General features: G+C 39.3%; 1 protein-coding gene across 4 annotated transcripts in view; it reads right to left on the bottom strand.

Moving 5' to 3' along the window:
• sulf2b (sulfatase 2b) overlaps positions 1 to 12461 on the bottom strand; it is a 112755-nt gene extending 100294 nt beyond the window's left edge. The window contains exons 1-2 of one of the 4 annotated variants that reach the window (XM_066702485.1): positions 12323 to 12459; positions 12023 to 12161 (exon numbers count right to left, since the gene is read on the bottom strand). The gene's annotated coding sequence lies outside the window, so the exon portion shown is untranslated. Of the gene's footprint in view, positions 1 to 11659; positions 11750 to 12022 lie in introns of those variants that run through there. The other 3 variants (XM_066702488.1, XM_066702489.1, XM_066702486.1) reach the window with 3 other exon arrangements.
• Positions 12462 to 13181: the final 720 nt, after the last annotated feature.

Here is a 13181-nt window from a genome sequence, read left to right as displayed (position 1 = left end):
ATCAATAGGGCTCTAATTAAAACGCATTCATCATGAAGCCTCAGAATGGCACGGCACTTAATTTACTGGTCCAGGTAGATGCTTTGTGCATGGGCACTCGATATTAAATAATAAATACATAAATAAATAAATAAACAAGAACAATGGCTCAAAAAAACAGCCCCTAAAATCATGTCTGTGTTTGAAATGCAGAAAAATCAAAAATGGCTGGCTGGGTGGGAGAGTTTCCATCTTTGAAATTCCACTTCTATAACATCTGTTAATACTAAATACAGTGCATCACTTTCCACACAATTACTGGTATAGAGACTGGGCCCGCTGTGTTTTAGGATGGTGTTGCTCTAAGGAAAAATAGGTCACTGCTGGTCGTGGTGTTGGTGGGTGAGTAGGTGATGCCATTTCCTGAAGACCACAAATTCCACAGAGCTTCGTGTGAAAGTAGCGAAAAGATAAGGGTTGCTAACAGACTGATTCATTCAAGATAAGAACAACCCGGGTCGAAAAACAAAAAAACACTGAGCATCTCTAGAACAGGTAAGTTATTTCTTGATGCAGAATTAACTGATACATGTTCAGTGTGGATTGAATCTGGAGTGAGAGCAACCAATTACAGCTCCCTACCTTAACACAGTCACCTTAGAAACCTATAATACTTAATACTCCCATTATAATAATATGCATCGGTCTGCTTATGTGTGTTTCATATCATGACTTGTCTCACTGCAAGACACTTAATTATCTTACATTTAGAAATTAGTATTTTACCAAAACCACACATCTGATAGAATCAGGGCTTTAATTGTGGAGCTGTAATAGAATTATACAATTAAAGACATCAGGGAGATTTCTAATTTAAAAGGTGCATTAGCCAGATTATACCTAATTGCATGAGTAGGACAAAATCCACCCCCAACCCCCAACCCAAAGTCATGCAGATTTTATCTTAGATCTAACAGTACATTAGGAAGTTTATCTTCGTGTTTTTCAAAACCTTGGTCTTAGAATGACATGCATTTAGACTGTTATTTTCATTATATAGTGTTTGTATGTGCGTGTGTGTGTGTGTGTGTGTTTGTGTGTGGGTGTGTGCACTCATCTACCTATCCAAGTGGGGACCTAGGCGTCGTAACGCACACACAAAGTGGGGACTTGGCAAAGCCTTTAAATAATGTTAGAATGGTGCCTAGACCGCCCCAGTGAAGTTTTTTGAAAAAGACCAAGTGGGGACCTGGGGGGGTCCCCAAGCGGGTTACTTTTTTTCACAGCGCTGCCCTGCAGGCTGGAGCTGGTATTTCAGTCACTAACACACGCAAACCTGAGAGTGGGTATGGGTGTGTGTGTATGTCTTTGTTGAGAATATTAGATTTTCAAATAATAGAAAGTAGAAAAGGCATGGGATTTGAATTCATAAATAATTTCCTCAAAAATATAATTTGGACGCCAAAGCCAAAAAGATATATATAAGAGAAACAAAAAATGCATGGTGCAAAAAATTATAATAATGGAGCTACAGCTACAATTTGTTCATGTCAATGCCAATATGCCAAAGCTGTACGATTCTCAGGTTGGGAATTGTTTTTTTTGTTTTTTGTTTTACTTAAAACCCCTAATAAGCTAAAACTCTAAAGGAATAACAGCCATTCAGAGATCCTGCAATATCAAAGCACAGTGGTGGAAGAAGCTGTCTTTTCGTATTTCTTTGATTTGTAAATAAAATCTCATTTGGGTTGCATCAGGATAAATCATGTTTGGCTGCTCCAAAACACAACAAAAAGATCCAGAAATGTCTATCAATGAGAAACAGGGTGTGTGTACACATTTCTAAGCCAGACCTGAAAACCTGCAATGGCGAGCAGCCTGTACGCAGAGATTCAGAGTCCCCATTCCTGCTCAAATATTGATAAGAATGTACCCATTCGTCATGATTTATTTAACCGTCACACAACAGCTTTCTACTGAACTTTGTCTCGCTGCACTCACAGTGTGTTCTCCAGTCATTAAAGCCTGCTCAGCTCATGAAGCCACAATCCCTGTACTCTTTTATCACACTTAACACCAACCCAAGCAGGGTTCCTTTTAGAAGCAGCTGTGTTATAAAGAGTAGAGACAAAAGCCATAAACCTACAGTCATGCTCCTTCTGCCCTCCCCTCATTTTGTTCATTGTATGAGACCTGAACGTGTCCTAATTCTCCCCTCTAGAAACAAGTCCAATAATGAGACATTTTTCCACTTGCTGCCGAGTAACACCAGCTGTTACTTGGCAGCAACATGCCACCGTGCAGTCAGTCTAAAGAGCAAAGTCCATAAGTTCAACTTTTTGCCTTAACATTCGAGACCCTCGTGGAATAGACATGTGCAGCTCATTTTGGAGAAGAAATTACCTACCACCCTGCAACCAATTATCGGAAAACACCTTGTAAACCACCTCCAGCTTTCGTCTTCCTCATCAGGAAGTTGTTTAGCGTGAGATTGTGCGATACGTTCAATGGAAAGAAAGTACTGACCCAACTCTAACCACAGATAATGAGTTGGTTTTTACCAAAAAGATATGTGTAATTCTGTGGCCGATATATATATATATATATATATATATATTTTTTTTTTTTCTTGCAGAATCCACCCACACCCCTATACTTATCAAAACTGAAAATGTGAAAAACATTGGTGTGCTCCACTTAACACAACAACACACACCTCCACATTTTCATACATTTCAGAATAATATGATTATACATTCCTGTAAAATAAACCCTTTAAAAAATGGTATAGGTTGAAGAAAAACAACATACCGTATGTTTTTTTTTCTGTCCAAAATAATGGAGAAGAATCGAATTCCTCTAAAATAACTCGCACTTTCTTCTATATTCTAACTGAAGTGAAGGAAAAACACAGTTTTACATAAAACAGAATACAAACTTCCAGGGACAAATATGTACCACCTGTTACAAAGCAAATCTCTCGAATCGCCAGGGTGGATTATTGGTAATAAAAATAAGGTGACATGCTGACAAAGAAATGCATGGGGTGATGTTAAACATATTCCTGTTATGTGGTAATAATGTTTGAGAGTCTACAAAGTGAGGTTACATAGAGATGAGAAAACTAATGGGGTGAGTTTACAAATATCCCTGTTATGTGTCAAGGGACTAATACTCCAATGTTTATCCGTGAACACATTGTTTCTAACCCCCACAGGTGACATGAGACAAAGCATGAGGGCAATTCATCAATCTCTTTGAAGACTAAAGAACAAAAATGTCCAAAGCTGCTTGATCCCCCTACAGTATATCTGTTAGGGGATAAGGGGGAGGATCTCTATGGCAAAAACACCCCCAAAAAAGCAATGCTGTAAAAATGGGGTTACGAGAAGAAAAGCAGATTATTTTCCACTCTCTTTCAAATATATGCTGAAGTTTAGAGCCCACAGTATGGCACGAAACCCAGAGAGAATTTCATGCTTGTGTGGACCCATCAGAGACGGCGACCGGGGCCTGCGCACAGCGAGCTGCAGCCGAGCGTGAAATTGGAGCTGCGCAGGGTTTACCAGGTAGCTGGCACTGTGGTCAGATACAATCAGAAGCCTCACTGGGCTGTGCCCAAAACTTCCACTGCTTAGTCGTTTTCGCAAGCCCAGCAAAAACAGTGATGCCTCAGTATTTTGCGGAGTTCCGTGGGGACGTTAAATAAACAGCACACTTACCGATGTGGCTGGAGCACAGCCAGCCCGCCGCTGAAGGGCAGCAGAATTTCTGCACAGTACTGCTGAGAGTGTAGGCCTGCTAGCCCCGCAATCTGTTTCCAGTTTTAAGATACGGGAGGCATGAAGGATTCTAGGCAGATGCAGGAGATCAAATAATGAAATGTAGATCTAATGTGAAAGCCTAGATATAACCATGACTACAGCAACAGTAAATTATAAATACATTTTCTTTTTAAATCCCCCAAGCAGGTAAATAAATACATTACCATTGATTATACAGAAGCAACCACTAACGATGGCATCTGTATTTTTGCTTTACTCTCCAAGTAAAATTGCCGAAAACACCCATGAAACATGTTAAAAAATACATCTTCCCCCCTTTCATTCTACACCTTGCCACCTTGTGCAGTGCTTGGCCCTGGTGAGGGCGAGGGAGACTGTTCTTACACATTAGTCAGCTCCAAATTCCTGAGGCAGCACTGAGCGACTCAGAGAAATGTGGCCGAGTGCCAGATCGCGCAGGGTGAAATGCTGAATGATGTACCATGTTGTAAATGTTTATGTTGGCTGGTTAATAAAACATTCTGTATTTTCTCATGCTTTCTCCTGGCTGAATCAGCTAAACAACTGAAGAGTTAAAGCCTAAAAAAAAAAACTTCACATACTGCCTACCAAATTACCATCTCTCTCTGCATTTACGATCAACAATCCTGTTGTCATGCTCACAGTTAAAGTGAAGTTATAGACAGCACTGGGTTGAAAAGCCATACATTTAAACATTCTCAACTGACAATCTGAATTCAATCACTGTGACAAAGATGTGCGTCTGTCCGTTAGCTCATTTAGTGGGGCATGGGTTCTGCACGTTGCCCTGCGAGTATCACTTCCCTTTTACTATCAGAAGCGGAAGACTGCATCAGAATAAACGCTGTTCTCTAGAATCTCAAAAGAATGTATTTAGCAACTGTGAAAACACATCGCTGCTACTAATCTAAACTTTATTTGATCAGGCCTGTATTGGATTTTGGTCATGGTGAGACTGACCTGGTGGGCATAGGACACAAGGCAGGGTACACCAGTTAATGCTTTTTTTTTTGCTGTTCTTTCCCAGAAAGTGGTGATGACTTCAATTAATGCACCATTTCTTTGCTCCCAATAAATGCAATCAAATATCTATCAGGTAATATCTGATGCTGAGGATTAAAATAGACAAACAGGATGTCCCAATAAGACTTTGGCCACAATATATAAGATTAAAGTCCTGCTGTATTATAAATGCTTATTCGAGAGAAACCGTTACAATATCTGTGAAATATTAGGTAACAGACTTCAATAATGGGTCAATGGGAAGATGTAGATCTATAGGGAAAGTCAGGAAGAGTGATTTTGCAAAGATGGAGGCATTAACAGCACAAGCCTCTGCTGAACTAAAAAAACAAAACCAAAACGGCTGCACTTTCACACCATTGCATATTTTTCTACACAGGAAATCCCAGAGAGAGAGAGTGAGAGAGAGAGAGAGAGAGAGAGATAGATAGAGACACACACAAGAGAACACATGAACATATGAAAAAATAAATAACGGGGTATATTTATTTGGCTTTTATCTACCGCAGATGAAAAGGTGCTGATATGTGCAGCAGATATCATTTCTGAGAACTAGGGAGCTCACTCATGCAATGGGATGTGATCGGCCATATTTTATTCAAATCATTCAGCATAAGAATGGGCAATAAAATAAATAAATGAATACACTGGACCCTTCTGAGTCGGTCTCCAAACTATTAGAGCTTATTAATATACTTGTCCAGGTGGGCACACAAAGACTTTGGAGAAGTGTAACTAGATTAGCAGAAGCACGCTGCCCACTTCCAAGATCTATCAAAAAGCCAAAGAGAACCCAGGCTTATTCTTTCTTCTCTTTTTCTGCATTCTTTGCTTCTAACCTCTGAAACACCCTTCCCAGACAAATCCAGGAAGTCGACACTTTCTCGGATGTTTAAATCCCAGATCAAAACCGATCTGTTCCGCCTCACCTATCACTGATCGCTTGGCCCGTTTCCAGTCGTGTTCAAGTAGGGAAGAACCGGGAGATGTTTTGATCATGAAAAGCACGGTAGAATTTCAAATTGGATTGCCTTGTTAACTATTCTTGTGCACCGCACTGGGAGTCTGATTTATAGAGGTGCCTTTATTACAGCTCTCCCCCTCTTGCTGCAGCTCAAGCCCCCAACAGGGCTGCAGCTCTGGAGTTGTTCATTAACACAGTGTTTACAGCCAGGGGCACCTCATTCGAAACCTGGCAGGACAGATTACACATCCTCATGTAGTGATAGCATAGATACCATCATGCATTTGCAGAGTAAAACACAAATCCCCACAAAACCATGTTAGATTTTGATTGCAGTTTTTCCTTTACATTTCAGATGATTTATTTATATTATTGCAATCGTATTTGAGAGGGATGAAAATGAAAATGATTGCACTGTTACATAGTCATCTGATGACTGCATAGCCATTTGAGTACTTCAGGATTTGCAAACAGCCCCATCTTACACAAATTGCACTGCTGACTTATTCAAAGCACGCATTTGTCTATGCAGAGGTAGTCAAAATGAGGTTACAAGCGTGACAAATCCACTACCTGCTCTTGCCTCTCATGCAAGAAAAAAACGGTTATATGGTGAAAGTTTCTGTAATAGTCCATAACCAGCTGGACTTCTCTCAGCCTAGTTTTGCCTTCGCCATCCATCATTCGAGAGAGGTATTGGCACTCCACTAGCAGATTCCCGTTCACCGCGAAAGGAAATGTGACAATCTAGCCTGGAAATCATTCAAATGTGATTTTTAAATACACAAATCCGCTGGGCGGTACGGATGAGTTATCAACAGTTATCTCGATGTCCCGTTGATTGGGCAAAATACCGCTAGCTTTCATATACTTCCCTGTGCCCTCAGGTTAAAGAGGGGGGCACAGCCTCCTGTTCCAGTAGGATGCTTCATTATTTAAAAGGATCTCGCATTAGGACCTACAGCTCAGCGAGTGACTGACAGGCTAACTGGAGGCAGGAGACCTAGAGCGCCCTGCTGGCTTTTGGGAAAATGGAAGGCCGTGGATACTGGCCTTGTAAAGTACGCTGTAAATTATAAATAGGTACCCATCAAAATAAAGAGATTTCACGGCCCCCACATAGCACAGCAGGCTGGGATGACTCACAGCTCATACTGAGTCAATGATTAAATAATCCCAACAATAAATATTTCAATGTTTACGTCGATTCTGAAGTGCTTTTCATAAAAACCACACCACACGCTTACAGCACAGCCGACAATCACTCCGACCAACAAAACACACAACAGAAGGTGCCGTCAGTAGGAAAAAACAGAGTAAATCATGTATTGTAAACAAATCCTGACATCGATCAATAAGATCCACATTTTCTATAAACAAAAGGAAAGCATCTTTTAAAAAAGAACATCAGCATGAATAGTAATGAATGTTGGACTAGAGTTTTTGACTTCTGACATTGGAGCCCTCAAGCTGTTGAGGTAGCAGAGGGTTAACTCCATTCTCTTCCTTTCTATGCAGAAAAACAGCTGAAGAACTTGCTTAACAAAACCAGGACAAATCCCTGTACAGAATTCCCTCGCACAAGGAGCTCGGCAGCTTAAGAGAAGGAGGGACAGAGGTAATTTTAAACAGGCTTGACCAATCTGTGCCATGTGAAAAGAATATCATGAATGACTCAATGGTATAAAAGAGTGCCTTTTACCCTACTGGGGCAGAAAGGATTTACTCCCTATGATATTTACATTTTCCCCAAACCCAGATTTCTCTCACATTTGAAGGTAGGGGGCTCCTGGGTGTCCAAATAAGGGATCTCAAGTGTAAAATAAAACGTCCAGCTCTCATTACAGTCCTTTTTTCCCCTTCATAGATAGACTGGATTCAATTAAATATATCTGATTCTTGTTTATGCAGGATAGGGGCAGATGCATCCTGCTTTCTGTGTTATTGTGTGTTAAGATGTACTTGATTTACACTTTCAGAACGAGGAAGCTATAAATGGCATAATTGTGACATGTCAATTTCAGTGGCTATTTAAACGATTGATGACACTGCGAAAAATCTGAAATCTGTCATATATGTTTATGGCATTTCCATACTCCAAGGTTATTGAGATTCCAACAGGGAAATGCATACTTTACACTAAAGGTAATTCTTAAAATATACTGTAAAATATTCTCTTTACCAAATATTTTGCAGAGATGTAGGCAAACAGTAAGAAACAATGCATCTCTCTCTCAGTCCCAGTCCATCTCCCCGTCTGTTTTTAATTATTATTTTTTTTTTTTTTATAACAGGTGAAAAGGTCCCTATACTTTCTACTCTGAGGGGCTTGCAGGATGTTTAGCCTTTATGATTAATCTCCCAGCTTAAGGAAGAAGAAGACAGCTGTGAATTTGATTCTGCTATTAATAAACAAAGTAAAACCACAGTAACCCAATCTGATCAGCCCATGAACACTGATCTCCCTTAATCCCACTTGATGACTTTGAGAATGGTGATTTGGAAAAAGTACTGCCATGTAAAGTTAATACTCCTTCAGATCTGCCTGGATCCGAGATAGGTGGGTTTCCTGCCAAACAGCATCACCTTTGACCTGTGTCATTAGTCTCTTTTTTAAAATATTGACATGTACAGAAAGTTAACATTCCTGGAAGACAAAAAGTAACCTCATACCAGAAACAAATACAGCATGCACTACTGGGAAATAATAATACAAAAGATGACCACTTTACTTCCAGTGACTTAGTATGACACAGTACCACTTAGCACCAAGGAATACACTCTTTATATGAAAATGAATATCTGTACCCCCAGTTTTTTTGTGAATTCTGTCATTTTTAGGTTTGTGTTTTTAATTTCCTTTCAAGCATGATTGTTGTAATCTAGTTCACTATTTATATAAATCTGTTTTAATGTTTAATATTCATTACTAGAGCATTTGTCTACAACTGGGCCATACAGATTAGTGACCATACTTCGTTATGAAAAACAACCCTACATACAAATATAAAATTAAAAAGAACAATGCAGTTTTGAGTAAAGTATCATAAGTTCCTGTCACAAGAAACAATCTGAATTTGATCATTTGTTTAGACTCTAGTCTACAGTGTTGTAGGAGATTTGCCTGAAGCCCTGGTTTGTGTGTGTGTGCTAGACTCTGTTGGAATAACTGGTTATGAAGGATATTTGCAGGTAAATACAATGTATTAGGACGCCACCCCACAGAGACCATTCTTGCTCATGTCTGCTAATAGTGTGAAGCCCCCTGTGACTGCACCATTAGCACATGTATGCATGACTGCCTGTACATGCTCATAAGTACATGCATGCAGCAGCAAACTGCACTCTGGGGCAACAGTGGTTACCAAGACAGTGCATGCACTAAAGATAAGACAAAAACAAACAGAAAAAAACAACATCTTAAAAAGCGAAATGAGTAATATCCTTTATGTTTGATTGTGGGCTCGATTCACTATGCTTTAAAAAGTTGCTTGCTCAACATCTGGACAGGTATTTGCAAAAGCAGCCATCAAGTGATTTTTTTAGATTTTTTCTAAACCCCTTCACTTTATAATGAAGAAGGAGAGTCAGCTCTTTTTGCACTGAACTAGTGTATTACTTTCATGCAATGACACATCCCCATTTCATATTAATGTACAAAACAAGAAAGAAACGAGAGTGACAAACAGCAAAAATAAATAAATGTACAGCATCCGGTAAAAGGCAGCTAACAATGGCAGAAATCTAGTAACAGCTGCGGAGCTGCATTAAAATGCTCAACCTTGTGGAAGGTGGAAAAGGTAAGTACCAATGTGGGACTCCAACCTGTGATTCAAGCATCCTGCTGTCTCGGCACTACGCTGTATGAATTCATCACTACAGACAACCAATTGTCGTCTGTGCTAATTTCTTAATACAAGGCAGCTGATAAAGTGGTCACAAGATGTGCAATATGCCACATGTTACTGAGACAAACTTCACCATTTACCATTAAAGAGTAATTTATTCCAGGCCATATGTTCAGCTGGTTTAACCAAGCTGCTGGAGTCACATGTTGCAAGAGTTGCAGCTTGATCTTATGAATTACTGTTTGACAGGCTAGGCTAGGAAGCACTGGGAGGAGAAATGTTGACACGAGTCAAGAGATTAAAATTAAGAGGAGACAATGCTGGCGCAAAAACATATAAAACCCTATACCTGATCCTTAAAGCCAGAGTATAAAAAACAAATGCAAACACACACACACAATCTTTAGTGAGGGTTACTGCTTAATAGATACCGTATTAACATGAAAGTACTAACTTAAAAAATAAATTATATATATATATATATATATATATATATATATATATATATATATATATATATATATATATATGTTGTACTTCCTACAATTCAAATTCTGTCATATCTAAAAAAACGTGATGTGGATGTGTTCTGATTCAGACTCCTTTATAATCCTGTCCAACAAAGTGAAAAGGTATCAGAGAATAATCCTCTGCTCTTTGTAAATCATTATTTCTGGCAGGATATTGCATTCTGACACGTACAGCCTCTCAATCAGCACTGTTGTTTTATTCCTAGAGAGCAGGGTCAAAGGTCACATCAGGGAGTGGAGTCATCGACTTTGATATTGGAAAGTTTAGTTTTATCCTTTCAAGTTTGCACTATTCCTTTACTCATTTACTTATGTAGATACATATATTTATAGATTTAGATAGACATGTTTAGATATTTTACAGCCTGTTTTTATGTTTTGTATCAGCATTTTTAATTATTGTTGCTTCAATGTGCAATATACTGTATATCTATTGCTATTTATGACTTCACTTTAATAGTTACATATGGGGTTGTTTCAGCCCTGATAAAAGCAATTACACCATTAAATTGGTTGTTTGTTTTTTGTTTATTTAATTAACATGATCTGGACAAACAGATCCTAACACCACATGCAGTGAGTGTTGTTTAAAAGAAAAGGAGACAGCATGAAGAGACAGATTGTCATTTTACAGGGTTGTTATTTTATATGACACTGCTGCCCATTCCTGTATCTATCCCAAACAGCTGACCTTTTCTGATAACTGCAGAAACACATTTCCAGCACATTTTCAGTAGAATCGATCAATCTGACACTGTGTTATTATACTTAAACACTGACAATTGAGTATTATAGTCAATGTGCATGGTAAGAATCACTTCCTATTTCTCCTTTTGTTTTAGTAGGTGGTTGAAACTGCTATCCAAGCCTCTATTTGACAACTAGAATTAAATATACAGTACAGTATCCCATAATCTTGTGGAAAATCAATTAATCCACTGTATCATTTTCAGGCAGCATAGGCAGGAACTCTTAAATGCACAGGACAATAAATGCATGACCTAAACATTAGCACAATACTGTAGAAAAGCACATTCGTGAAACAAGATGTTTTTTTCAAGCTCAAACTCTGCATTTGTGTATAGGTTTATGACAAGTAATTCCAATTAATGTTATAATTAAAGAGACTTCTCTGATTATAAAATACATCATGTATGAAAAATAAAAATAAAATAAACAAGAGATCTGCTTAAAGGACTGCACTGACCACTCAACTACTCGAATGGCCCAATCAGGCGTGCTCTGTGTTTACATTCCTGACGGTGAGGTAAGCCTCCACCAGGGAAGCCAGGCTGGGGCCACTGAACCCAAACTCGAGGCTACAAATGTGTCATGTAGCAAATATCGACAAGCATGCTTTTGCCTCATTACATTGACAGAGCTTTCTTTGTTTTTCTTTGCTTTTTTTCCATAAATTCATGAATTACATATAACTTGTTGTAATTACGCTATATAAACCTTCCAAATATCTCAGCATCCCCCCACACTCAAACAGAAAGAGCTACTCACTTGAAACACGCCTCCCGGTATCCAAAGATGGATACTGAGCATCCGAGATCTATGACTGTGCTTGCTGCTGAAGCAGTTCGCACTGACACATATTAATGAGAGCTATATTTAAAAGTTACTCGATCACCCCTGTGCAGAACTGCGCCTGATCATTGCAATGACTCAAGTGCAGAGACCAAAAAATAGGCAAAAACATCAAGAGGAAGGCTCCTTTAAGTCACAGAAAGTCTGTCACCTTGTGTAGTTCAGCACTAGCGCTGCACCGACTACTCTCTATTCCCAGTACAATTACATCAGCAGAGCTAAAAACAAGTGTAATGCACGGACAGGGAAACCAGAAATAAAGTAGGGCATTCACAGTACCTTGAGCAGCAGTCCTCTGGGTTTTGACAGAAAGCAGATTTCCTCCTGTTAAAGACTGATTGGAGTTATGGGATCAGAAACCCATCGGCACAGACGTGAGTGGTGTTTTATTTGCTGGCTGAGAGACTGACCAAAACAGCTGTGTTTGAAACAGAAAGATAATACATTCATATATGTATCTATGTATATATAAGTATGCAGTAAAGTGAGAAGGGGAGTTTAAATGAGAAGACAGGGAAACGAAAAGAAAAAGAAAAGAAAAACAGAAGTTCTTCTATGGTTTTATTTCCCTGCACTCACTCTCACTCTCACTCTCTCTCTCACTTGTTCTCTTTTCTCTGAGCTCTCATTCAACTGGCAGCTCTGACTGAATCAGGACAGCCCAAGCCATCTGTTGAAACACGCCTGCCTCTTTGCTTTACTTACTCACTCACTCACTCCCCGAGCACGAGAGAGAGAATGAGAGAGGGCTGTACTGCTTGCACCCAATCTGAAGAGTACTTTCTCTGTGGTAGAGGCGGAGCGAGAGAGAGAGAGAGAGAGAGAGAGGGAGAGCAATTCTAATGGTGAGGGAGGGAGGGAGGGAGGGAGAGAGAGAGGAGGAAAAAGGGAAAGCTTGGCTAAGACACTTTGTATTCATGAGGCTGGTACCTTTCAGACTTAATGGCCTGTGTAAGGCAGCAACAGGGGAAGGGAGTAGCAGGAGGTAGAAAGTTACAAAGTGGAACTTTAAGGGAAAGCAGACAGACACAGAAGCGCACACCCACACAGGCGGTCTGATTCACTTTTAGTAAACACACACACACACACACACACACTGCTTTGCACATTATTAAAGCCAAAATATATTTTTCATTTAAAAATCTCCCTTTTCATGCAGTTTGTGGAAGCTTGCCAATTAATATTATTGTTTATACAGCTGTTTCTCTCTCCTTTTTTATGTGCAAGGTTCATCGATTAGTTTACTCAGTGAATCATGAAATCTGTTTATACATTTTGGCTATTTGTGTTAATTTGTGATTATTTTAAGGGATTTATCAGCTTTCTTTCCTCATCATTGCAAAGTTTAAAACATTTATGCTCAGCAACAGATATTTGTATGAAATGTAAGGAGAAATCTATAGCCTACGGTGTTATTCTGGATGGGCTTTAAAATTAG

The sequence above is a fragment of the Amia ocellicauda genome, chromosome 4 (assembly GCF_036373705.1).
Source record: "Amia ocellicauda isolate fAmiCal2 chromosome 4, fAmiCal2.hap1, whole genome shotgun sequence".
Lineage (NCBI taxonomy): Eukaryota > Metazoa > Chordata > Actinopteri > Amiiformes > Amiidae > Amia > Amia ocellicauda.
Note: the sequence above shows the minus strand (reverse complement) of the source record. Positions and strands in the feature narration are given on the sequence as shown.